Raw genomic sequence first — 24,720 nt, forward strand, 5'->3', positions numbered from 1 at the left:
GTACTATATCAAGAATATACAATTTTGCACACATTGTAAGAGGGTCGGGCATACCACCCTAATAGAATAGAGCATAGTCAATGCTGGTGTTAAGCCCCTTGGTTATTAATGTTTCTAGTCAGTGAATCCACCTAGCTTTTCTTTTAAGTAGTTCATGGTTCCTGACACCCCCTCTTTTTAGGGGTGGTATCCAGTCAATGAGGATTGTTCTTAACATGGCTACAGTGTGTCCCTATTGCATAAAATGACGTGCCACGGGTTGATCACTCTTCTTGTCTTTAATGGCCTTCCTAATAGCACTGCAATGATTTGCTAGCCGTTCCCAAAAGGACGTGCTCGTTTTCTCCAACATAGTAAAGGCCACACGGGCAAATGATGAGGTAGACTACAAATTCAGTTGTGCAGGTCAATCTGTATTGTATCTGTATGAACCTTCCATTGTGTGGATGGTGAAACTTCGCACCAGTTATAAAGGAATTACATGTGACACAGTTCCCACAGCTGTAGCATCCTTTCTTGGGCGTCGGTAACCACCCTTTACGTATCTGGTCTGGCTCAAAGGTCGTTTTTACTAGAACATCACGAATATTGTTAGTTCTATTGTATACCATTCTTGTGGCTGGTTATAGAAGGGAAGTGTAGGGTCCTGGTTCAAGATGAACCAATTCTTTATTACAGTTTGGCGAACAGATCTGCTTGTAGGGTTAAACGTAACCATCATGTTCATACATTCTTCTTTCAACTTTTCTTCAGTTCCCCTGCTGAGGAGATCGCTTTGTGTCATTTCCCAGGTGGCTTTCATGACTTGTTCAACCTCAGTGCATTTGTATCCTCTCTGTATGAATTTCTGGCTCATAGCTTCAAGCTGTGTTTCTTTGTTATTTTTGTTGCTGTTATTGCCAATCACTCTCATCATTTGAGACCTGATGATTTCTTTCTTAAGTGCTGGTGGGTGAAATGTATATATATATATATATAGACACACACACATACATACATACATATATATATATATATATATATATATATATATATATATATATGTGTATATATATATATATATATATATGTATATATATATATATATATATATATATATATATGTATACACATATGTATATATGTATTTATCTATCACAACAAGATCTAGAGCACAAAGGAAAAGACCACAGGATAGTGTGAGATCCGATAACCAATTTATTATACACACATAATTCGAACTACTCACAAGATTCCCAATTAAAACAGCATGTCACAAGTAAATACTTGCAGCAAAACTTTGAAGAGGGTTCCAGCGTTCAGACTGTGGCAAAAATTATCAATCAAGCCGGCGTGAGGCGTCACCACCTGGTCTCCTTCACCACGCTGTCAGTAACGCACTTCCTCTCGAAAAGTTCACTCAATGTCCAAGCATTCAGAGCCTCAACGCGTTTCTCCTCCTCTTCTGGCGGCTTTATCAAGAGTACTGAATGTGGATCACAAGCTAAAATGTATACTATTAGGAGTATGCTGCCATCTACTGTCAATAAGAGTAATAGCATATCCGTAGCTCATATCAATCAGCTTAACAACATATTATGTTATTATATTGCGGTTAAGATTAAATTACAACTAGTCACTTAAATCTAATTAAGAAAGAATGCATATACAGTATATTACATAAAACCCACAGAGATCAGTAATAATATCAAATACAACAGGACAGGAGTTTAAGGTCAGAAATTTTATTACATGTAAAAATATTTATGTTGTATACTTGTTACAATGTAGGTGTGGCCTACAGTATGTAGGTCGCGCTAAAAGACACCTATCTTCAGTAAACAAGTAGCTAATATTAAAAAAACACTTCTAAAGCATAGTGCTCCCTACACATTTTTCTGAAAAACATAATTGTGATCCATCTTGTCTCACTATCAAGGGGATAGAAACTGTACCCAAAGACCCTATGGGAGGTGATCGGTTGTTAAACCTTAGAAAGAGGGAGACATTTTGGATACATAAACTAGGGACCCTCACTCCTAGAGGTTTGAATATAGATATTGATATTACAGCTTTTATATAGTTGGGGTTGTAGTGATTTATTTCTTTTTTATAAAAAAAAAAATTAAAATATTTTTAGTGTAGTTTATGTAATTATAATCTTTTCCTGAAACATTTTTCTTATACTATACTCTTTTGATTAAATATTTCTAAGATATAATAAAATATATGTGGTAATGACAATATGTATTAATATCTATTTGTTCATATTTATTGTGTTATCGTTAGATATAATGCAGTTTTTATATGTTTGTTTTTAATATTTATCTTTTAATATTGAATTTGTAATAATATTGTGTTTTTATTATTATTGGCTGTATAGAGAAGTGAATATTAACTACTACGATATACAGGTATTTTTAGGTATATTTTAATATTATGAAATATATTAAAGTTTTAATAGTTAGGTTTGTTTTATGTAATATATATGCATTTATCTTATTGTATTGCTGCTATTTATTATTTTTTAACTGGATTTAAGTGACTAGCTGTAATTTAATCTTAATCGCAATATAATAACATAATATGTTGCTGACTCCAGCTGATTGATATGAGCTACGGATATGCTATTACTCTTATTGACAGCAGATGGCAGCATACTCCTAATAGTATAAATTTTAACTTGTGATCCGCATTCAGTACTCTTGAGAAAGCCGCCAGAGGAGGCGGAGAAACGCATTGAGGCCCTGAATGCTTGGACATTGAGTGACGTTTTCGAGAGGAGGTGCGTTACTGACAGCGTGGTGAAAGAGACCGGGTGGTGACGTCACACGCCAGCTTGATTGATAATTCTTGCCACAGTCTGAACGCTGGAACCCTCTTCAAAGTTTTGCTACAAGTATTTACTTGTTACATGCCGTTTTAATTGGGAATCTTGTGAGTAGTTCAAATTATGTGTGTATAATAAATTGGTTATCGGATCTCACACTATCCTGTGGTCTTTTCCTTTGCACTCTAGATCTTGTTGTGTTTGATACTTTGCCGGCTGTGGAACAAACAGCCAACCCTCTGTGAGCTGCATCTTTAAGGCTTCTGGATCTGATTGTGCTTTACGAAACTATTAAGGAAACATCTATAATTTATCCCACATTGGACTCATTATACTATATGGACTGACAGAAAATACTAAAGTAAAACTGATATAGTGTTTCTGTGTGTATTTTCATTGCTAACAGTAGATTGATTATATCTCTCATACAAAAAGAGGATTTTAGCGCTTCTGTTTGTTTGTGATTATGTATTTATCTATATCTACTGTATATTTAATCATAAATATATATTTTGCCAAAGTACCATTTTATATATATATATATATATATATATATATATATATATATATACAGACAGAGAGAAGCACACTCACAGGAACGAACAACAGGCTGGGGTTGCTGTGTTCTTTGTTCATAGAGGAATTGCCTGGTATTTCGACGCTGGACTGACCATAATAGGCGGGATCAGACTGATATACTACAGGAAAGTTCTTCTCTGTGAAAAGCATTACTGGGCTAAAAGAGGCTGCACCCAGGTGGTAAATCACCATAGAACAGGCTAACAATAGTATTGAGCCAGTTGTTCGTTCCTATGAGTGTGCTACTCTCTGTGTGTATTTAGTCTCCCTATGGGAAAAGGGGAAACCAGACGTGGACTCCTTGCTCAGTGTGCTTAGAGGAATATGGCTACACCTCACTGACGAGGCCCAATGAAGGCCGAAACAATCGTCTGGGGTTGCTGTGTTCTTTGTTCAGAGAGGAATTGCCTGGTATTTCGGCGCTGGACTGACCATAATAGGCGGGATCAGACTGATATACTACAGGAAAGTTCTTCTCTGTGAAAAGCATTACTGGGCTAAAAGAGGCTGCACCCAGGTGGTAAATCGCCATAGAACAGGCTAACAATAATATTGAGCCAGTTGTTCGTTCCTGTGAGTGTGCTTCTCTCTGTGTATATATATATATATATATATATATATATATATATTGTATCAAACACCCAAATGAACCAGAATAGTTTCAAATGCAATAGTCAAATTGACTTTTTCGGGGAATTGTCTCCCCTTCTTAAGAACACAAATAACACATACAAACAGTGCTTAAATAGAGTGAACACATAAAGTTGGGGTACCTCCCTCTTCCTGCGGAAAAAAGCACCAAACCTACATCATTTCCGGTATACACCTAACATTGTGACCCCAGAAGCTTACAACAACCACTTCCGGGCAGTGTTCATTATACTCATTCTTATATTAATGTGATATCTTTAAATGGTACCGGAAGCAAACTCAACCAACTTCTGGGTAAAGTGCCAAAAACAAATTAATACTGGAGTTTGTTCACCCTTGCTAAATCATATGATCAACTAGATTCAAAAACCATTCCAGTCATAAACCTATTATTTACATATAACCGCTTGTTTACAATAACAAATGTGTGCGGTATGTGACCATGTGTGTCCGCAAATAACATCAACCGGAAGTTACGTCACTTCTGGTTCCGGACGTAACGGAACAATCATCCTTGTGATGTCACTTCAGAGTGAAATCCAAGCGTTACGGGTGCCCACTGGCTTAGACCCAATATCCAGGTCTTTCATACAAACTATATTGGTAAAACCTTTACTTAATGATGTGGTGAGCATATACACATAACCACAGTGACCTGTGTAAGAAATACAATGGGTGAGTATATAGTGAACCATACAAAATTAAAACAACATAAGAGCAATTATGTACCACCAACACGTGGTAGTACCTCTAAGCGGATTTACAACTTATCAAGCCATGAAATCACATGGACACATATATGCTTTATGGATCATGTTTGGAGGCTCATATCATAATAACACTGATTGTATATTAGATAGCGGTATAGCACTACAGATCTCATCAACACCTGGGAATTACAACATATTTATGAGTTATATCGAAATACTCTATTTTGCCACCTGGTTACAACTGGAGTGTGTGTGTGATTCACGGGGGGAGGGGGGGAAGCAATAAAATCTGGTCTAGGGGTATGAATGTTACCATGCAAACTACAAGTAATCTGCCTGCTCTCATATAAACACCTCTGACAGTAATTAAAGGTATACTTCCAGTCCAAAGGCTGAAGGCTACCTCAATACCATCCCCATCCACAACCATGCTTATTCCCCACCCATTAAATAACACATTCCAAGCACTAATTATGTTAAAGAGCCAAAATCGGGCAAAGAGTTAAGTTCCTTAGGGTGTATAGTGTTCAGCCTGAACATCCACTCTGTCTCTCTTTTTAGAAGCAGTTTTTTTATATCACTGCCTTGTGGTGGCTTGGGAATATGATTAATAAGGATCACTCTAACCGAGGATACCGGATGCTTCGCTTCCACCCACTGGCGGGCCACTGGTTGCTCCGATTCACCTTTCTTTATCGCCTGTCTTATTGCCATTCAATGGTTTGCCATCCATTCTCGAATAGTCCCCTGGGTCTTTCCTACATAATGTAGGCCACATGGACAGATCAACATGTACACCACGTGTGTACTGTAGTAGTGCATGTTATTGAGTGGTTGATGGTATATTTTTGGCTACTATGGAGATGGTTGAATTTTCTGGTGGCAATCAGCCCATTGCATATGGTACAGTTTGGGCTTCTGAAACAGCCCTTTTTATGTTCCCCTTGAGTCCTCATTTGTATAGAATCTAATCAGATCCGAAATAACCAAAAGATCTCTAAGGTTGGTGTTACGTCTAAATCCTACTATAGGACTAGTGTCCTCGAAAAATTTCATTTTGGGATCAGAAAGTAGAATATGCCAGAATTCTTTAATAGACTGTCCCACCTTAGAAGTATTTGGGGCAAAGGTGGTAGTAAAGATAATGTTCTTGTCCAAGGTATGTTATCTTGCTCCTTTCTGTAGAAGCTTGTCCTGCGTGACCTCTTTTACCTGTTCTCTCACTGCTTCAATGGTTACTTGTTTTTATCCTCTGTTCAAGAATTTGTTGTGCATCTCCTGTACCTGTGACTCCCCCTTCTCTCTGTTAGAATTATTCGTAATTGCCCTAATATATTGAGATTTAATAATTCCTCTAACCAAGGAAGGGGCATGGCAACTGTTCGCCATCAGAAGAGAATTGTGATCAGTGGGTTTGGAGTACAATGTTGTTTCCAGTCCTATTTATCCCTTCATGATCAATAGGTCAAGAAATTCTATTTGGATCTCACTGTAGGACATTTTTAAAAAGGGTGAGGAAATCGTTCAATAAATATCTGAAAATGTTTTCTCTGTCTAACTGAAATAGTGGTTTTGAAATGTAAAGATAATTAAGATGAATGAATTAGAAAATAATTAAATAGTTCACAAATAGATTGAAAAGCTCTTTTGAATTTGAAAACCACAAATTAACCTGTATGATAACCATTGGAAGGCCATTTATGGGAATTAGAATCTAGGCCGACATTTTCAGATGGTAATTTTCCTGTATTTTTTTTTTTTTTAATCAAAGGTTTTTATTGAGGTGTATTAACAGCATACAATCTAGATCATTTTGACATATTTTGAACATAAAATACCTCTTATACATATAACAATAATACATAGATATCAAAAGAGCTTATCAATACACCTTCTTCCTCATGCCAATTTAATAAAATAATTCTATGCTCAAGCCTACAGCTCACAGATAATATATATAAACAAAGGTCAATGATCATAATAACACGTTACCTCTTTTTTCTATATTTAAACATATTAAACATATTAAACTTTTCATATTGCCAGCATCCTGAAAAGCTTATAAACCGTATATAATGATAAACAAAGTATAGTAAGAATATTAATATGTTAGCAATATATTTTCAAGATTTCTGATATACCTCTTTATAAGAATAAACTGCCTATTAGGAAGATAACTTAAACTGGAATACTTAGAATAATGGCATATAATATGAGAGGTACAGAACTTTATTAACATATAACTATGATAAAAGCTTGTGGCTTGTGTAGGAGCAGGTATAGCTCAAATGTATGCCCTCAACTTACAAAATGATTCTAAGAGATCGCCTTTATTATGATATGATACCAATAGCTGTAGTTATGTTATTTGGCTTTATGTAATGGGGTATTGTGGCTCAACTTATGAAGTGCAGTAAGTAGCTGCATAACATATGGTAGTACAGGTAGGGGAACATATAAGCCTCAAGTATGGCTCTGGAACCAAATGAGAAATATATATTAAATATAGCCAATGTGAGGGAGGTTAGCTTACATGGCTGTAGTGATTGAAATATTACCCGGTAGTGTCTAGCGTGGGTTGATAAGACAGCATTAGCTAATGGCCATATAAGGGTCTGCATGAATTTGTGAAATACGACCATTTGATTACTCTTTCTACAACCTAAAATACCTACTGATGACAAAGGGTATATGCAATGAACGTAACTTATTATTAATACTCATATTAACTACCACCAACATTAAGCATTGTGAATAAAGTTAAGCCTAACTGTAACACCATATCACCACAATATTGATAAAGTCCCAGTTATGTCACTAAACCCCATTAACAGTGGGAAGCCCAGTATAGTTCAGAGGCCAGCAGCTTTGCAGTCCCCTTGCTCTAAAGTCAGATCTATTCATCCTACACCTCTCTTGGGTTGCGGTCCCTTCTTGGGTGAGTATCTGGAAATAGGTTCAAACCCTTTGAGAGGAGTCTCAATGCCCGGGGGACTCCGTTCACTTGGTGCTCGAGTTCCTTTTAACTGCAGTTGGGTATGTAATCTGAGCTTTGTAACAGGTACCGACCTGTGATTTAATCCGTGGCTCCAAGTCCCTCTTTGTGTATTCCGTACTGTAAGATGTTGATCTGGGTTATACACAGCTCCACCTGCAGGCTTCCTCTCGCATACCTAGAGGCCAGCCGTGCCATCACCGGGTATCCGCCATACAAGACTCCGCATGTGGGCGAACAATGTAGGTGGAAGCACTACATCCCAATTGAAATCGGTGGATTATGATCTCTTCCTGAACGGGAGTGTTTCCCTGGATCGTTATTGCCCCAGCTGTCGATCTTAAATCTGCAAAAGAGTTGTGATGCACTTTGGTAATTGGTGTAGCTGTTAATATATTATTGTTTACACCGGCCCCACATTTAGGTATATCGCTATATTTCTCATCCCTTAAGACGCGTATTATGTGCGTGAGATCTTCATAGTTACGGCAGATCCGGAGATCTAGATCTTGCAGGAGTGCCTGTATCTGCAAATGTAAGTCCTCCTCCATGTGAGAATAGATAAGTTGAAAGCAAATTGATAGCTGCCCCTCCACAAACTTGACGTAGCAGATGAAACCTGCTTTACCCGGTTAGACCTGTAACCGGGGGGGGGGATAGATGTTATCGTGAGGTAGGCCGCAGCTTCAGCTCGGTTTACTCAGCTTCTACTCAATCCTTTTCAATGAAAATGGTGTCTTTTAATGCAGCAGTAATTCCCAACCAAGTATTCTGATATATGAAGTCTAAGTCAATATATACAGTTAGGGAAAAACTTCCAAATATTCAGAGAGAGATCGGAGCTCAAAAGTTATGCATCTTGTCTTGGCCTCGGCTTTGTCATGCCCCCCACTGTAGGACATTTTAAATCTAACTGTTGTGTTAGTGTTATTAAATTATTGAAACCACAGTAGTAGACTTTCCGTATCCCCCCTCCAAATAAATAAAAATGTTGTTGATGTACCTCTTGTAAAATTTTACCTGAGGTACATCGTTAGACCAAAGAAATTGGTTTTCAAAACCGGCCATAACTAAATTGGCCATGTTCGACCCCATCACCGTGCTCGCTATTTGGAGGTAAAAAGATTTTTCAAATTTAAAGTAGTTCTTAGTTAGGGCAAAATTCTGCCAGTTGTAACACAAAGTCAATGGATGGGCCCACATATTTGTTGGTAGCTACTAGTGACTCTTTCACTTTATCAAGGCCAGTCTGATAGGGAATGATCGTGTATAGGCTATTTACATCTAATACCACTAATACATCATTGGCCTCTATCTTGATCTCCTTCAGGAGTCTAAGTAATTCACTAGAGTCAAGCTAAAAGGCTCTATTGTCCTGAACAACCGGTTGTAACAGAAAGTCCACATACTGGGCTATAGGTTTTAGTAGTGAGTCCCTAGAAGAGACAAGTGGATGTCCCAGGGGGTTCTCAAGTGTCTTGTGTATCTTAGGTATGGAGTACAGGATCGGAATCCTAGGGCAATCTGTGATCATTTGTTTACAAAGTGATTCGGTTAGATATCCCTGAGTCACACCAAATCCCACAAGATCTTCCAGCTGTTTTTTAAATTTATCAGTTGGATTAAACGTTAATCTTTTGTAGGTGTTGGTGTCATTCAGCTGTGCAATAATGTCATCACGGTAGTCTGTATTGTCAAGTGGCACAATAGCTCTGCCTTTGTCTGCTGGGTGGATTAATATTGTTCTATCATTCTGTAAGCTCTTAATGGCTTCTCGTTGGCCCCTTGTGAGGTTATACTTCCCTTTTTTGTGTGAATCTTGCTAATTCCTGCTCCTGTACTATCCTAATGAATGTTTTTATACTAGCACTACAATTAGCAAGGTCAAATTTATTTTCTCTTCCCAAAATGTGGAATCCCCTCAGGGGTAACCTCTCTTGATGTTGAAATTTTTTTTTCACTTTAAGTTGTCTCTGAAACCTGTGTATATCTATCATAAAGTCAAGTTCACCAACTATTTTATTAGGAACAAAAGAAAGTCCCCTGTTTAACAAACTGATTTTCTGTTCAGTAAGAGTGTGGGAACTTAAGTTTATGACTATGTTGTTATCTCTAGTTATCTACTCCTGCGTGGAGGTCTGTGACTGACCCTTCTGTGTCCTGAGAAATGGTCGCCTGTACCTCCCCCTGCCCCTCGGGATCAAGTCTGAACCCTAAAAAAAGGTCTATTGTCACTGGCTGGTCTACGATTAAAGGTGCGAGTCTCTGGACTATCTATAGCCCCTCCTGAGGTCTCTCTGTCCGTGTCTGACAAATCCACACCACTTGAGTTAACTGTGTCAAATGTAACCCGTCTGGGTCGCTGTCTCCTCTGTGGTCTCCCTTCACTGGAATTAGTTAGCCACCTGTATACCCTGCCCTTCTCGTAGTCTGACTTAAGAGTGTCAAGTTTTCTGATTTTGAATACAATCAAATCATTTTTATAAGTATCTATCTGGTGTCCCAACTTATGTAGCCAGTCTTCCCTAGTGTCCTCAATTCATGTTTGTTTATGTACTTCTTCAAAAGTCTTAATTTCACTTTTAACTGTACCCAACAGTGATGTCCATTCCTCAATAACTAATAGTACCAAGTCTAAAGAACACTTGTTAAGAATAGTACATAATTTCCTTTTAAAGTCAGTTATCCCTACCGAAAGTTGGAATATTACATATTCTAAACCCTCTGGGTAGCTGATTTAAATGATAATATTCGGATAGATAACTACCCTGCAAAGAAAGGTGAATTTCTCTTTTTTTAATTTTAACAGAGAGAAATATAAATTTGTAGGGGAACAAATTTGACTATTGCATTTGAAAAAATCCTGGCTCATTTCTGTTTTTTGATACGATATTATACTTCCACGGAAGAACCAGGTAGTTGGCCTCAGGAGGGCGGATTCATACTGGGACTATATATATATATATATATATATATATATATATATATATATATATATATAAGGTAGCTTTTATCCACGCCCCTTTGAGGTCTATGGGGGAATACATTAATGCTGTCACGATATTCTAACTTCGGCTTTTTGCGTGCGTCTGGTTAGCACTCATGCATACATATTTTTCTTTCAACTTGTAATACACGTGCTAACCGACGCATGCAAAAAGCCTCCGTCTAGCAAAGTTAATACGCGAGTGGGATTGCAAACTATTGCTCAACTCATAATCTACCCCTTATTGTGATACCCATGAATGGTCCATATTAAAATGAAGTGGTCTTTAAGTAAATTTTAAAGCAATTTGATGTGAAAACTTATGTGAAAAATAGTTTTTTTTATTTGTAGGTTGTAATACTTACCTACTGGTCTCTTAATTCCTCCCATCCCATTTGCCACCTAACCCTTTATTATTTTTTAATATGGCAATAATGTCAGATGTGCACAGCATCAATTCTCTCTAGCAGCACCAACTTCAAAAATATATCTGTCAATCAGAGGACTTTAAAAATGACATTTAAAGGGACAGTCTACAATATAATTTGTATTGTTTTAAAAGATAGATAATTACATTTTTACCCATTCCCCAGTTTTGCATAACCAACACAGTTATATTAATATACTTGTTACATCTGTGATTACCTTGTATCTAAACATTTTCTGACAGCTCCCTGATCACATGACCTGTTATTTATTATCTATTGACTTGCATTTTAGCTAATTAGTGCTGCTTTGTGCTAACTCCTAAATAACTCCTCGGGCGTGAACACAATGTTATCTATATGGCCTACATGAACAAGCAGTCTCCTGTTGTGAAAAGCTTATAAAAAAAACCATGTGATAAGAGCCTGTCTATAGTGGCTTAGAAACAGTCAGAAATTTAGAGGTTTAAATGTTATAAAGTATATTAATATAACAATGTTGGTTGTGCAAAGCTGGGGAATGGGTAGTAAAGGTGTTATCTATCTTTTTAAACAAAATTAATTTTAGTGTAGACTGTCCATTTAAGTTTGTTTTTCATGTGTTTTTTACTAGACAGACAGGTAAAGGGATATAGAACCCACAATTTTTCTTTCATTATTCAGATAGAACATATCATCTTAAACAACTTTCAAATCTACCTCTGTTATCAAATTGTCTTTGTGTTCATTGTATCCTTTTTTGAAGCAGCAGCAATATACTACTGGGAGCTGGATGGACACTTTGGGTAATCTAACAGTAACAGGCATATAAGTGAAACCACCAATCAGCAGCTAGCTCCCAGTAGTGCATTGCTGCTCCTGATCCTACCTAGGTATGATTTTCAACAAATAATACCAAAAGAACAAAGCAAATAGATAATAGAAGTAAATTGGAAAGATTTTTATAATTTCATGCTCTGTCAGAATCATTAAATAAAATATTTTGTATTTATGTCCCTTTAAGATACCAGACTGTCTAGTCCACTACCCTAGTCCACTACCAGACAGATAGCATATCTAGAGGTCATTTAATTATCTGTATCTCTCCAATGGTCATCTTGAAGTTGAATTTCTGTAAATTTGTTGCAAGTTGGAATACAATGTCAGAGAAAAAATAAATAAAGCTGTGTCTGTAAAAAAACAAGAACAACCACAGCAGTAAATCCAAAGATCAAGAAAGGTTTTCTGTTAGAAGATTAAGTGTAATGCAGTTTGTGTTTGTATTCACCTTAGATTCATTTTGCTTGAGTGAAATGCCTTCTGCATTAAAAATGTGTAATATACTATATACAGAACACCAGCCAAACACACATAGCAGTTATCACATGGAGCAAGATGACAATGTTTTATGGCTTTATCACTTATGTGTTGATTAATCTTATGGAATAGATTCAAGACACAATAATACTTTTGCTACATCTTATAATTTGTATTAAATAATGAAAGTAGAGATTATATAATAATTACAGATTCAGAGAAGTTAAAATGATTATTTCAAGACTATTTTACAGAACTCTTATTTAGCCCTTATTGACTATATACTTAGACCCAATGCCCTGGTTCCCTAGAATGCTCCCAAATGGCTGTACCACTTCCCTTCACATGGCATATACTTCCTGCCCAGTTGCTACATCTCCCTGGGAAGCATAACTAGTGTTGTCTGGTGTCCAGTATTTAAAGGGACAGTATAGTATTTTTACTAGTTGTCCAGTATTTCAATGTAGCTGTATCAGTTGTGCACTTCCTGCTAATGTCCACTCCTCAAACTTAGATTTGTCTGTCCATAACACTTTTTCCAGTCTTCCTCTATCCAATTTCTGTGTTATTTTGCCCATCTTAATCTTTTCTTTTTATTGTCTTGAGATATGGTTTTTTTTGCAACTCTGCCTAGAAGGCCAGCAATTTGGAGTTGTTTGACATAGAGACTGGTGTTTTGTGAGTAGTATTTAATGAAGTTACCAGACCTGTAAGGCATCTGTTTCTCAAACTAGACACTTTAATGTATTTGTGCTCTTGCTAAGTTGTGCACCGGGGTCTCAAACCCTTTTTTTCTATTCTGGTTAGAGCTAGTTTGTGCTGTTCTGTAAAGGAAGTAGTCCACAGCGTTGTATGAGATGTTCAGTTTCTTAGCAATTTCTCACATGGAATAGTCTTTATTTCTCAGAACAACAAAAGACTGACGTTTCAGAAGAAAGTTCTTTGTCTGTAAAAAAAAAAATTCCATTACATGTGAGTAGACTTGTGTAGCAGCGAAAATTTTGGTTCATCCGAATCTTTCAGAATGAATATTCTGAAAAAAAAAGTTTTTCAGAATATTCATCTGCTGCACTATTCGGCTTGTTTTAAATTAAACCAATGCTGAATATTCCTGGAACATTTACATTTGTTTTAATTAGTTATATGAAAGGCAAAATGTATTATTGCATAAATGCAGACTTGAATACACATTGAAAATTTGGTCAGTTAGCTTAATTTATAATTAATATAAAATTAACATTGTCCAATCACTGAGGGCAACTTGGGTTCTCTGTGTCATGGCTCCGACTGGTAACTTCCCATGGTAATTCAGTTGTACTTGTCTCACGCATGCACATTATCATGGTTATATAGTCTCTGACATCATCAATAGATTACATGCCTGCTTTGTAATCACAGCCTGCAACTTCATCAGCGAGAGTTAGCAGATCCCTTGTAAATATGTATGGATTATACCCTACATAAATGAACGTTATTATTTAAATATATATTGTAAAAATATGTATCACGCAATATGCAACACCTTCTCATTTTAAACCTGTAGAAATCTCGCCTCCTTAGACTAATGGGAATTGTAAGAAAGGTATAAACAGTTTTTGTATAGGGATTGACGGACTGGATCTTAGTACCTTACTAAAAATAATATGACTTAATATGACCACAAGGAGGTATGGACATCTTTTGGGAATGTGATTAGATGTAAAACAATGCATGCGCTCCGGGACATGCACGGCCCTAATACATATGTAAATTTGAATAAATGTAATTGGGTTTTAACTAAAAGCCACAACTGTTTTGAGGGGCTGAATAGATGTTATCGCTACAAATAAAATATATTATTTATTAACTGTGGAAAGCTTTATTTCTGCATGAAAGTAAGTTTCTTTTAAACAGAATAGCATAGGTTTTAAATTATATGTTTTTTGTTTTTTTATTGAGGTAAAATGGTTACAATACACAAGTGATGGAAAAAAACACATGAAACAATATGTAAGTGCATATGCTAACAGAAAGTCGTATAATAGCATACAAAAATAATAATACATCCGTCGCACATGCGGTTTCTATTTGTCAGCCTGTAATCAATACCTCAATTAACTTTTTGTCTTTTAAGGTCTGGGTAGGGGAGTGTCTATCTGTAGCTTAAGTCAAGTCGCTGTTAATGTAGTGTAGTTACTACGGGCTATTCTTAGGTAGAGTGTATGCCTAAGAGGCATATCTATTAGTTATGCAGTGCTTTATCCATAGGTTTAATTCAGAGTCCCAGACAGGTCCGGCCTCCAGACTAAGGGTAGAAAGGAAAGAGAAAAAAAGGGAGGGTGTGTGAATACATAGGGGCTGGAGATAGGAGGAGTGGGGAAGAAGGTGTTAATGTTATACTTGAATCCAGTCACTCCAGACCACCCAGTAAAGGTCCATGGAGTCCTGTAGTCTATGTACATGTCTTTCCAAATTAGCGAAATAATTGATTAAATCGCAGACTGCTGCGATTTGAGAGGGGATCGTGTTGTTTCCAGACTCTGTCTATACATACTTTAACAGCTGCCATTGCATATACTACCATTTTCTTTGTGGGGACAGGAAGATTTTCCTCAAGAATATGGAAAAGAGCTACCTGAGGAGAGAGTGTTATATGTATATTGATAGACTGTAATAGTGTCAGGGTTTTTTCCCTGATCTGTTTGCCATGTGCTGCTGGCAGCCATTTTACTCACCTCTCTTCCTGACTCTGGTGCATACTGTTTGATGCTGCTCATTTCCTGCGCTTCCTTTTATGGCCAGACTAGTGTACATCATCCGTGTGAGACAGGATGCAGTCTCAGAATTGTGATGTCATTACTTATTATTTAAAGGGTCTCTGTTCAGTATGCTTTGCCCTTGCGTTGTCTCAGACCTGTTTGTGAGAGCTCCTGTGTATTACCTGGCTGTCTGACGTCCCTCCTGGTTCCTGATCCCTGGCTTGTTCCTGGCTGTTCTCCTTGTTCCTGATTCCGGCTCGTCTGTCTACTCGCTTTGGCTCCTGACTCGGCTCATCTGACTACCAGTTCTGGTTTTGATTCCTGGCTTGTTATTTGACTTGTGGACTTTTTATTATTTTTTGCTATTAATAATGGTGTGATTATTTTTGCACTTCTTGTCAGGATCACCGCTTGGATCAATTAGCACTAGCCCTGCAAACCCTGCTGACTCGCACTGCACATTTGGACCAAAGTGTCCCGCAAGTTATGGCTGCTCCTGTTTCCGTTGCTGCACCTAGTCCTACCAGGAGCATGTCCAGTTCTGCACCTCTACCTCAGCGATATGGAGGTGATCCTAATCAGTGCAGAGGGTTTTTGAACCAGGTGGGCATTTACTTTGAGATGTTACCTCAGGCGTTTCCATCTGACAGAGCTAAGGTGGGATTTCTCATCTCGTTGCTCTCTGACACAGCTCTTGCCTGGGCTAATCCCTTGTGGGAGACTAATAAACCTGTGATTTCAAATTACCCTGAATTTGTGGCCTCCTTTCGAAAGGGTATTTGATGTTCCGGCTCGCTCCTGCTCTGCTGCTAAACAACTCGATTCAGCAAGGTACAAGATCTGTTGCTCAGTATGCCATTGAGTTCTGTACGCTTGCCGCAGAGGTAGGTTGGAACAATGAAGCCCTTGTTGCTGCCTTCTTTCATGGGCTCTCTGATGTGATTAAAGACGAAGTTGCTGCCAGAGATTTACCAGAAGATCTTGAGGCATTGGTGTCTTTTTTTATCCTAATTGACATCAGACTAAGTGAGAGGCCCTCTTTCAAGGAGCGCATGCGGAAGCCTCCTGTTCCGTTGTCTCCTACGTGTTCGTTCCCACCCATGATTCCCTCTCCTCCCATGACTCCTGGTCCCAAATCACCAGGTACTGCTGAGCCGATGCAGTTGGGATTCACGCGTCTCTCCATGGCGGAGAGGGCCTTTAGGAGGAGGGAGGGGCTCTGCCTCTATTTTGGGTTACAGGGCCACCTTTTGAAGTCTTGTCCTACACGGCCGGGAAACGCTCACACCTAAGATCCTGTCGAGGGCAGACCTTGGGTGGTTTATCCTCGTCCCCGGAAATGCTAAAGGAGAAACCTTTGGTCATGGTTGTCCTTTCCTGGGTGGACTCCTCCATAGTCACCCAGGCTCTTGTTGACTCCGGTGCTGCGGGCTATTGCATTGACAGTGCTTTTGTATCAAAGCACTCCATTCCTGTTTTGCCTCTGTCCATTCTGCTTGCTATTGAGGCCATTGATGGCAGGCCCCTTCAGCCCACACTCATTACTCACAAAACTGCTCCGTTATCCATGGCTGTTGGGGCTCCCCATTTTGAAACCCTCCAATTCCAGGTGATAAACTCTCCGCATTTTCTGGTTATACTGGGTTATCCCTGGCTCCAAAAGCACAATCCCAGTCTCGACTGGTGCAGGTCCAAAATCTTGTCGTGGTCTCCGCAAGCTATATCCACTTGTCTTCCTAAACCAGTTAAAGTCTTGTGCATGTCTTTGGTATCTCAATTGCCAGAGGAGTACCGAGAGTTCCTCTACATTTTTGACAAGGTGTGTGCCAGGACATTGCCTCTACACCGGACTTACGATTGTGCTATAGACCTGCAAACCAGAGCTATTCCTCCTTCTAGTCTATACCAACCTGGTCTTTCTTCACCCTAGGCTGCTATATGAGTCAGACTGGCTGCCTCATAGTATATAAACACATTAGGGAAAGAAGCCCCTCCCCTTGTGATATGTCTCTGCAGAATCTTATGTGCGACCCTCTGAGTTTTCATATTCCACACATATCTCAGGAATAGTTGATATATCAATTGCAAAATTTTGTGTGGCACATTCAAAGGGAGACACCTTAAGAGATATAAAACTTTTGGAATCAGGGACATTTTAATGGTGGCTATTCTACCGAGCCAGGAGATCTCCCTATAATCCCATTTTGTTATACTAGATTTAGTTTCCCTGATAAGCGCATCGAAGTTGAGTTTGATAGTAACCTTTCTGTCTTTGCTTAGCTTAATGCCGAGGTGAGTCAAGTAATCCCTGGACCAGTTAAATTTGTAACGTTTTTGTAACTCCCTATACTGGTTCAGTAGTCCCATCGGACCCTGCCAAATGCCTTTTCAGCATCTAGCGACAGGGCCGCAATGGGCACCCCTCTGGTCCTAGCACCCGAGAGAACTGAAAGAAGTCGGGTAATATTGTCAGGACCCTGCCGTCCCTTAGTGAAACCAACCTGATCAATGTTGACCAGAGAGGGCAATATATGGGCTAGTCTGTCCGCAATCAGTTTTGAGTACAGTTTGGTATTGACGTTAATTAGCGAAATTGGTCTGTAATTGCCACAGAGCGATGGTTCCTTATCCGGCTTCGGAATAACTATGATGGAGGCCTTCAAGTTTTCACTTAAAATATGGCCTTCTGACTTAATTTCATTGAACATCTGGTGAAGGGTTTGTACTAAACGGCCGTTTAGTTTCTTATAAAAAGATCATGGGAAGCCATTGGGTCCTGGGGCTTTGTTATTTTGTAGTTGTTTTTTCACCTCTTTGATTTCACCTAGAGTAAACGGGGCTAGTAACCTATTTTTAGCTTCTTCAGTAAGAGAAGGAAGCTTCTGACTCCATTGAAAATCCGCTATCTCAGGAACTGGAGCCTCAGTAGGACGTTCATGCTGAGCGATATTATATAGTTTGTCATAGAAGTCCGAAAAGGCCTTGCCTATGTCAGATGGTGCTACGGCTCCCTGTCTGTTATGATCAATGTAGGAACTGCGCGATAACGCAGTCTTATTCCGAATTTTCCTTGCTAAAAGTGAGTCTGCTTTGTTGCTTTTATAGTACATAAGCTGTTTAAACTTAGCTAGAGCAGACTGGATTCTCTGGACCTCGAGGTCTTTAATTCTGTGTGGGGGATAGCTTGTTAAGCTTTTCTTTGGACCTGAATTCGCAGGCTAACTTCCCCAGTGGGGCAGCCCATCTAATTTGATGGGGGGTTTGTGCCACAGGGTTGGTTAGAAGGAATTCATCTATTTTCTCTACAATATCGTGTTTAAAAACTGGGGTCTCTCATAGACATGATGGGAGTTTTCAGGTAGGTCTTGCTGAAGGGGGACCTTCCCCTCCAAGTGAGAATGAGACCGCATCATGGTCAGACCAGGCACACACAGACACTCTATTAAGAGTCCAGGAGTCTATAAAAAAATGATCCAGTCTCGAATAGGACCTGTGTGGTGCAGAAAAATATGAAAAATCCCTAGCATCCAGATAGCATGACCTCCAGACATTATACAGAGAATATTGGTAAATCAGTTTTCTAAATTTGGGGGCTGTGACCAAGGAGGAGTCCAATTTTTTACCTGGGAGGAGTTTTTTGTCTATCTGGGTATCCCAGACTAGGTTGAAATTGCCTCCAATTACTACCCTATCCTGCCTCAGGCGATCTACCAAATTGAATATTTTCTGGAGGAATGGCAGCTGGCCCTGGTTTGGGGCATAAATGTTCGTGAGTGTGTAAAGGTGGTTATTTAACTTGCAAATTAAAATTAGGAAACGCCCCTCCGGGTCTTGGGTGGAACGCCAACTGCCTATTTATTAGTATAGAGACTCCTCTACTCTTTTCATGAAACGAGGAACTGTAAGTTACCACATAAAGTAGGAATTTCAGGGTGGGGGTGTTGTCAGCTGTCCAATGGGTTTCTTGGATATAAGCTACATCTGTGTGTAAAGATTTTAGGTAGTTTTAGCCCCTTAGTATTTAGTGTTGTGAAATTTAAAGTGGCCATCTGAGATGTCCGTGTGGTAGGGTATAAGAGGTGAGAGGAAAAAAAGAAATAAGAATGGAAGGGTAGGGTAGAAAAAAAAAGTCTAGAGCCCTAACGCGGGTATTAGTCTAGAGCCCTAGCGGGTATTAGTGCTGTGAGCCCTAAGGTAGTATTATATCACATTAGCAATCTGGAGCAAGTGGGATAGGTTCAGTGAATCTGTGTTGTGTTGTTTAAAGAGTATACCGTGATATTGGGGGGGGGGAGAGGAGAGGATGGATAGAAACAATTCAGTTAGTCTGTTTTCACTTACTATTCTATCACTTCCTCCCTTACTATGATTTCACAAATGTGAGAAATGTAGCGGAGTGGTCAGGGGACCTCTAAAAGGATAAGAGAGTAGGGTATATGGTATATCTCTAGTATATTGTTAATGGATCTTATACTTATCAGTCAACTAATAGTAGGGGATGAGGAACATAGTGGGCAAGGTTGTAGTCTAGGTGATTGTGGGGTGAATCGTACCTCTAAGTGTAAGTTTCTAACTTATAATTTTCAGTATATCCATCTTGTATTCTTTTAAGTCCCCGTAGTGTAGGGTCTTCCAACTACGGGGTATCCTTTTGGTGGGAGAAGGGCAATATCTGGTCCTGAAGTCAGTTTCTGCCATGGGGATATTTGTGATGCCCCAATATACATGGCCTGCAGGGGATCAGGGCCTATGATAAGCAACAGAGTGTACTGAATTGTATGTCAACCTTTAACCATTGGTGAAAAGGCCAGTCCTGCGAGTCTTAGCAAAGTAAAAACAAAATTTTAACATCATAACATAAAAACAAACCACATATGAGTCAGCGGTAACAGAGTCCCGCAGGCAACTCGATGTAACCAATTAAAACAGATAAAAAAGAAAACAGATAAACATTAGGACAATTACCTGCCTCTGGTGGCCTTGTAAATGATTGCTTTCTAGGTACCAATGTTCTAACTATGGGGCAAATGCTCCGTGGAGAGGGAAAGATAGCCTAACCCGGTGTCACTGCTTATAAAAAAAAAATATTAGACTACTCTCAAACCCCTTGAACTGTAGCAATTATGGGCCGTTACTATAGGGGAAATTCCCTAGGCATGCATTAATTGTTACAAATGGAAAAACAAACTGCAATAAATTTCCAAATGTCTAATATAACAAAATATCATAAGTAAAAATGGCCACACTCTGTCAACAATCTATGTTATATAAATCAAACGTAAATTGCGATATAGTAAAGAAAGCACCAAGCTATGTTATGGATACATAAACCAGTTTGGATACCAAATGTAGGTGACCAATCTATTAGCTGTAATGGGTGGTGTGGGATATATTTCTACCGTGTTGTATTAGCACCAAAAGTAACTCAATGTAAATTCTGCAACAGCAGAGGGTAAGTCACAGATAAAACCTTACGCTCCGTGTTTCAGGTGTTAACAGATGGATGTTTTCCACAGGTGTCGCTTTATTGATACTGAGGTCTCTCCCCTCAGTTGTATAGATACACATGCAAGACAAAAGACAGAAAAGCACACTCTCATCAAGTGGAGTTTATTAACAAGCGCACTGCGCACAAGATAAAATCGTACTTACAGAATAACAGATTAAAAACAGCATGTAAAATAGATTACTGTGTAGGAGAACCGAAAAAAATCCTCTCCGGATTAGTTTGTAAGACACCCTAATGCTCTCCCAGCATATAACCCTCGGGTGAAATCTGTTGTGGAATGCATTAATCTCACTGAACAGCTGGCAAATAAGCATAAGTGTGAATATATTGTCCAGATAGTGTAGCCCCTAGACAGTTATCTATTTTACATGCTTTTTTTAATCTGTTATTCTGTTTTTTTCTGTTACGATTTTTATCTTGTGCGCAGTGCGCTTGTTAATAAACTCTACTTGATGAGAGTAAGCTTTTCTGTCTTTTGTCTTGCATGCATTAATTGTTAGCTTCTTCATGATCTTATGTTCAAGGAAGTGGCGTATAAGATTGGACATGTTAGAGGCTCTAACTATAAGGTATGTTCCCTGTAACATGGAGCCCACAATAGTACACCTTTATTCTTGAGGGATTCTTGTGTATGTCACTGGGGCTAGCTCTGCTTAACAAAAGAGCGTAAACTTTAGGTAATTGGGCTGAGATACATTTCTATTCATTTTTGCTATTACGATCAAACCCTTGAAGCTAATAGACCGGAATAGACCACACCTGGGTGGTTATTGTGTGCCCCTTCACCTTTAGGGTAGACCCTTGTGTCTGAGTACTTCGTTATTTTTTTCACGTTCTCAGGTAGTTGGTGCCAAATATATGTTATAATATATGTTATAATAAGGGCCTTAATTTAAGAATACTTTCTATTTGATATGGAGCTCCCAAGTGGGAGCCTATGTTAAGAGAATCCTACCTATGTCACTGGAAGTAATATGGCTTTGGAAATAGCCCAAGCCCTGAGGGGGTGGGTTGGGGAAGCTCTACCATTGACATTTTAAATGTTACAAACATTACCCTTGAACATGGTAAGCAAACATTTAGTGCCATATATAAACAATACAAATGCGATTATAGCGTTCCTACAAACAATTCTAATATCAAAGCAATTGTAACGGGTCGTGAACCCCAAGTTAACATAAAAGTTTCATAACTGTAGTCCAAGTCCACAGATCCCCCTCATAGCAGAGCGGGGTACTTCTTTTCAGAGATCCGTGGGAAGATCTCAGTTATAAACAAGCAGTAATGGATGAAATAAGAGAAAGGATACTTATCAGTCTTCTGGGGACGAGCATCTTTCTGTTGATTCTTTCCTGGGAGGGTCAGACTCAAAGTTGTGTTGTTTAGCTGAGGAAAGTCTCTGCTGTAACGGCCTACCCTCATTAACTAGTGGTCGCAAAGCAGAGGAATGTGCTTCTCTTTTGTATAGTGAATTGGGACAAGTCCGGGAAGATCTGGACATTGAGAAATTTATCTGGAAAGAGGGGTTCAGAAACATGGCCCTCAGGATCTGTTCTTTGTATGTGAAGAAGTGGAATCTAGCGATAACATCTCTAGGTTTCTCTGAAGGGACATTCCTCCCCTTAGGGAGTCTGTGTACTCTGTCTATTAAAGCTTCATTTGGGTACTTAGGTGCTTTGAGTTGCTTCCATGAGGAACCCTTCCAATCCTGCTGGGGGGACATCTTCAGGAATACCCCTAAACCTTAAATTGCCGGCCATTTTAGCTTCCATGGAGTCAATCATGTCCACCAGGGCATGGGAATGATTGTTAAGGTTCACTTGTTCAATAGCGAGGTCTTCTTGTTTTCTCTTGAGTGATTCTATTCTCTCGCTAAATGCATTAATGTCCTTTCTCAACTCAAGCTCTGATCCTTTAATAGCTTTTGTTAGGGATGCTTGGAGAGTGCTAAGTCTCAGTGTCAGGGTGGAGACTATGTCTGTGGCCATGGCTTTCAGTAGATCTGCTTGGGAATGGGATTCCTGAGCTTAAGGACTGACCCTAGTCTCAGAGAATGTGTCAGAATTCTGGTCATCAACTTGAGTGTCTGGGATAGCTTTAGCTTTGAAGTGGTCTGCCACTGATTTTTTGTATTCTAATGTGCCTATAGTTTTTTTCCTTACTCCTTGGAGCATGATGATAGCCCTGCAAAAAACAAAGGTTTTTTCCCTCTTTCCTCACTCCCCTCTCTCCTTTTGCTTTTATGCACTCCCGTTATCTCAGACAGCCAGCTGGAATGTTCAAATATAAGGCATGGACAAAGGCCTAGGCTGTAGTATCCTCTTCCTATGTGGTGTTATTTCTGACCCAGAGTTCTCCTTTATGTAATAAGATCTCTCTATAGTCTCCTGGCCATGTGGAACCTAATATTAGTTATGCACCCATCTTGCTCTAGTAACGGCACATTACAACAGATTTGTCTCCCAGCCTGCTGGAGCAGCTATATGTACAGGTGTGGGCCGTGCATCACCCCTCAATTAGGATTTCTCTCAATTATCTATTCCTACAGTTTATGGAGGCAACTAAAGCAGTACGTTTATGTAGGGAAATTATGCCCCTCTGCGGAGATTGTTGGCATAGTACAGGTGAAAGTCTTTAGCACCTAAGTTTATCTCACCTTTGCAGCAGTGGCTCTGGAGAAGGGGCCCATCCAAAACGGCGCTCACGCCTGCTATTTCAGAAGGCCTTAGGTTGTAGCATCTATGTCTCCGATCGGATGTTCACCCGGCCAGTACCGGTCTTATAGATGTGAATCTGGGTAGGCTAGGTAAGTCGGTGGGTGCTGCCTATAATCTTCTCTTCTCTTTCAGATGCGGGTAGGCCTGACGCGGGAAATTCCCAGTCTCCATGAGCAGGCTCTTTGGGTCTCTTTGTCTCCGACTGGTATATAGAGCCTTTTAACCTCATAACCTCAATACCAGTACGATGCTTTGATTTGGGAGAGCAGAGTTGGGCTCCTGCAGCCACTCCTGTTTCATAGGCCTTATATCCATGGGTTGACTAAACTCGCACTGGAGGTCAATGTCCGGTTTTCTCCTTGTCAGGGATGCTAAGAGCTCGATGGGTGATTTAGGTGTTATTTTGTACCCGGTTTTTGGATTATAGCAATAGTTTAACTTTTTTTAGCGGAGGAGCTCCGATCATATGCGTCTGTTCTCACTGCTGGTAAGCTCCACCCCCTAAATTATATGTTTTTTTATGCAGTCACTTTTGCAAAGTTTTATAACCCTTTTAAACTAATGTGAATATTCCTTTAGCACCTGTAGCATTATAATTTCCTCTGGCGCTCTGGAGAGCCGCTCTAATCCCGACCGTTCTTCTTAAATCCTCTGGCCGTGCTAATAGGAAGTTTAGCACAATGGATTCTGTGGTCTGCACTAAGGACCATTAAAACAGGCTCTAGGATTAATCACGCTAAGCCTCCTATTAGCACAGCTCCGGGCAGACAGGTTGGGATTAGTGCACTAGAGTTAAGTATTTAACCCCTAAAAGTAATTTAAGGGAAATGAATGAATGATTAATTTTGTCAGCATTTCTTCATTTTCTTTAAATTTAGATGGTGCATTCCATGAAATGAACTAAACAAATGCACAAGCCTACAAATAAGCCTTCCAAAACAATTTTTTTTGTGTACATGTCTAGTCTATAGCTACTTCTCTCTCGCTGCCTGTTATCATATCCTGAGGTATATGAGGCTATGGTAGGTCTATTTCATTCCTCTGCAGTACCTAGGTTCACTTTTGGACTGACATTATCTACAGATTCTGCTAAATATAAATGTTCTTATTCCTTAAATGTCAAACGCACAGCTGTAAAAATAGGCTTAATTAATCTGATAACATGTGGGGAAAAGTGTGCATATCCTGCACTTAATCTTATGAGAGGAATAATTTATCACTTGCTGTATCAACATGACTTAAGTATTAACAAACTCTGCTCACCTTCAAGACTGTGAATGATACTGCATCTCCAGGTCAAAGAGG

Source organism: Bombina bombina, chromosome 1, assembly GCF_027579735.1.
Source record: "Bombina bombina isolate aBomBom1 chromosome 1, aBomBom1.pri, whole genome shotgun sequence".
Classification (NCBI taxonomy): domain Eukaryota; kingdom Metazoa; phylum Chordata; class Amphibia; order Anura; family Bombinatoridae; genus Bombina; species Bombina bombina.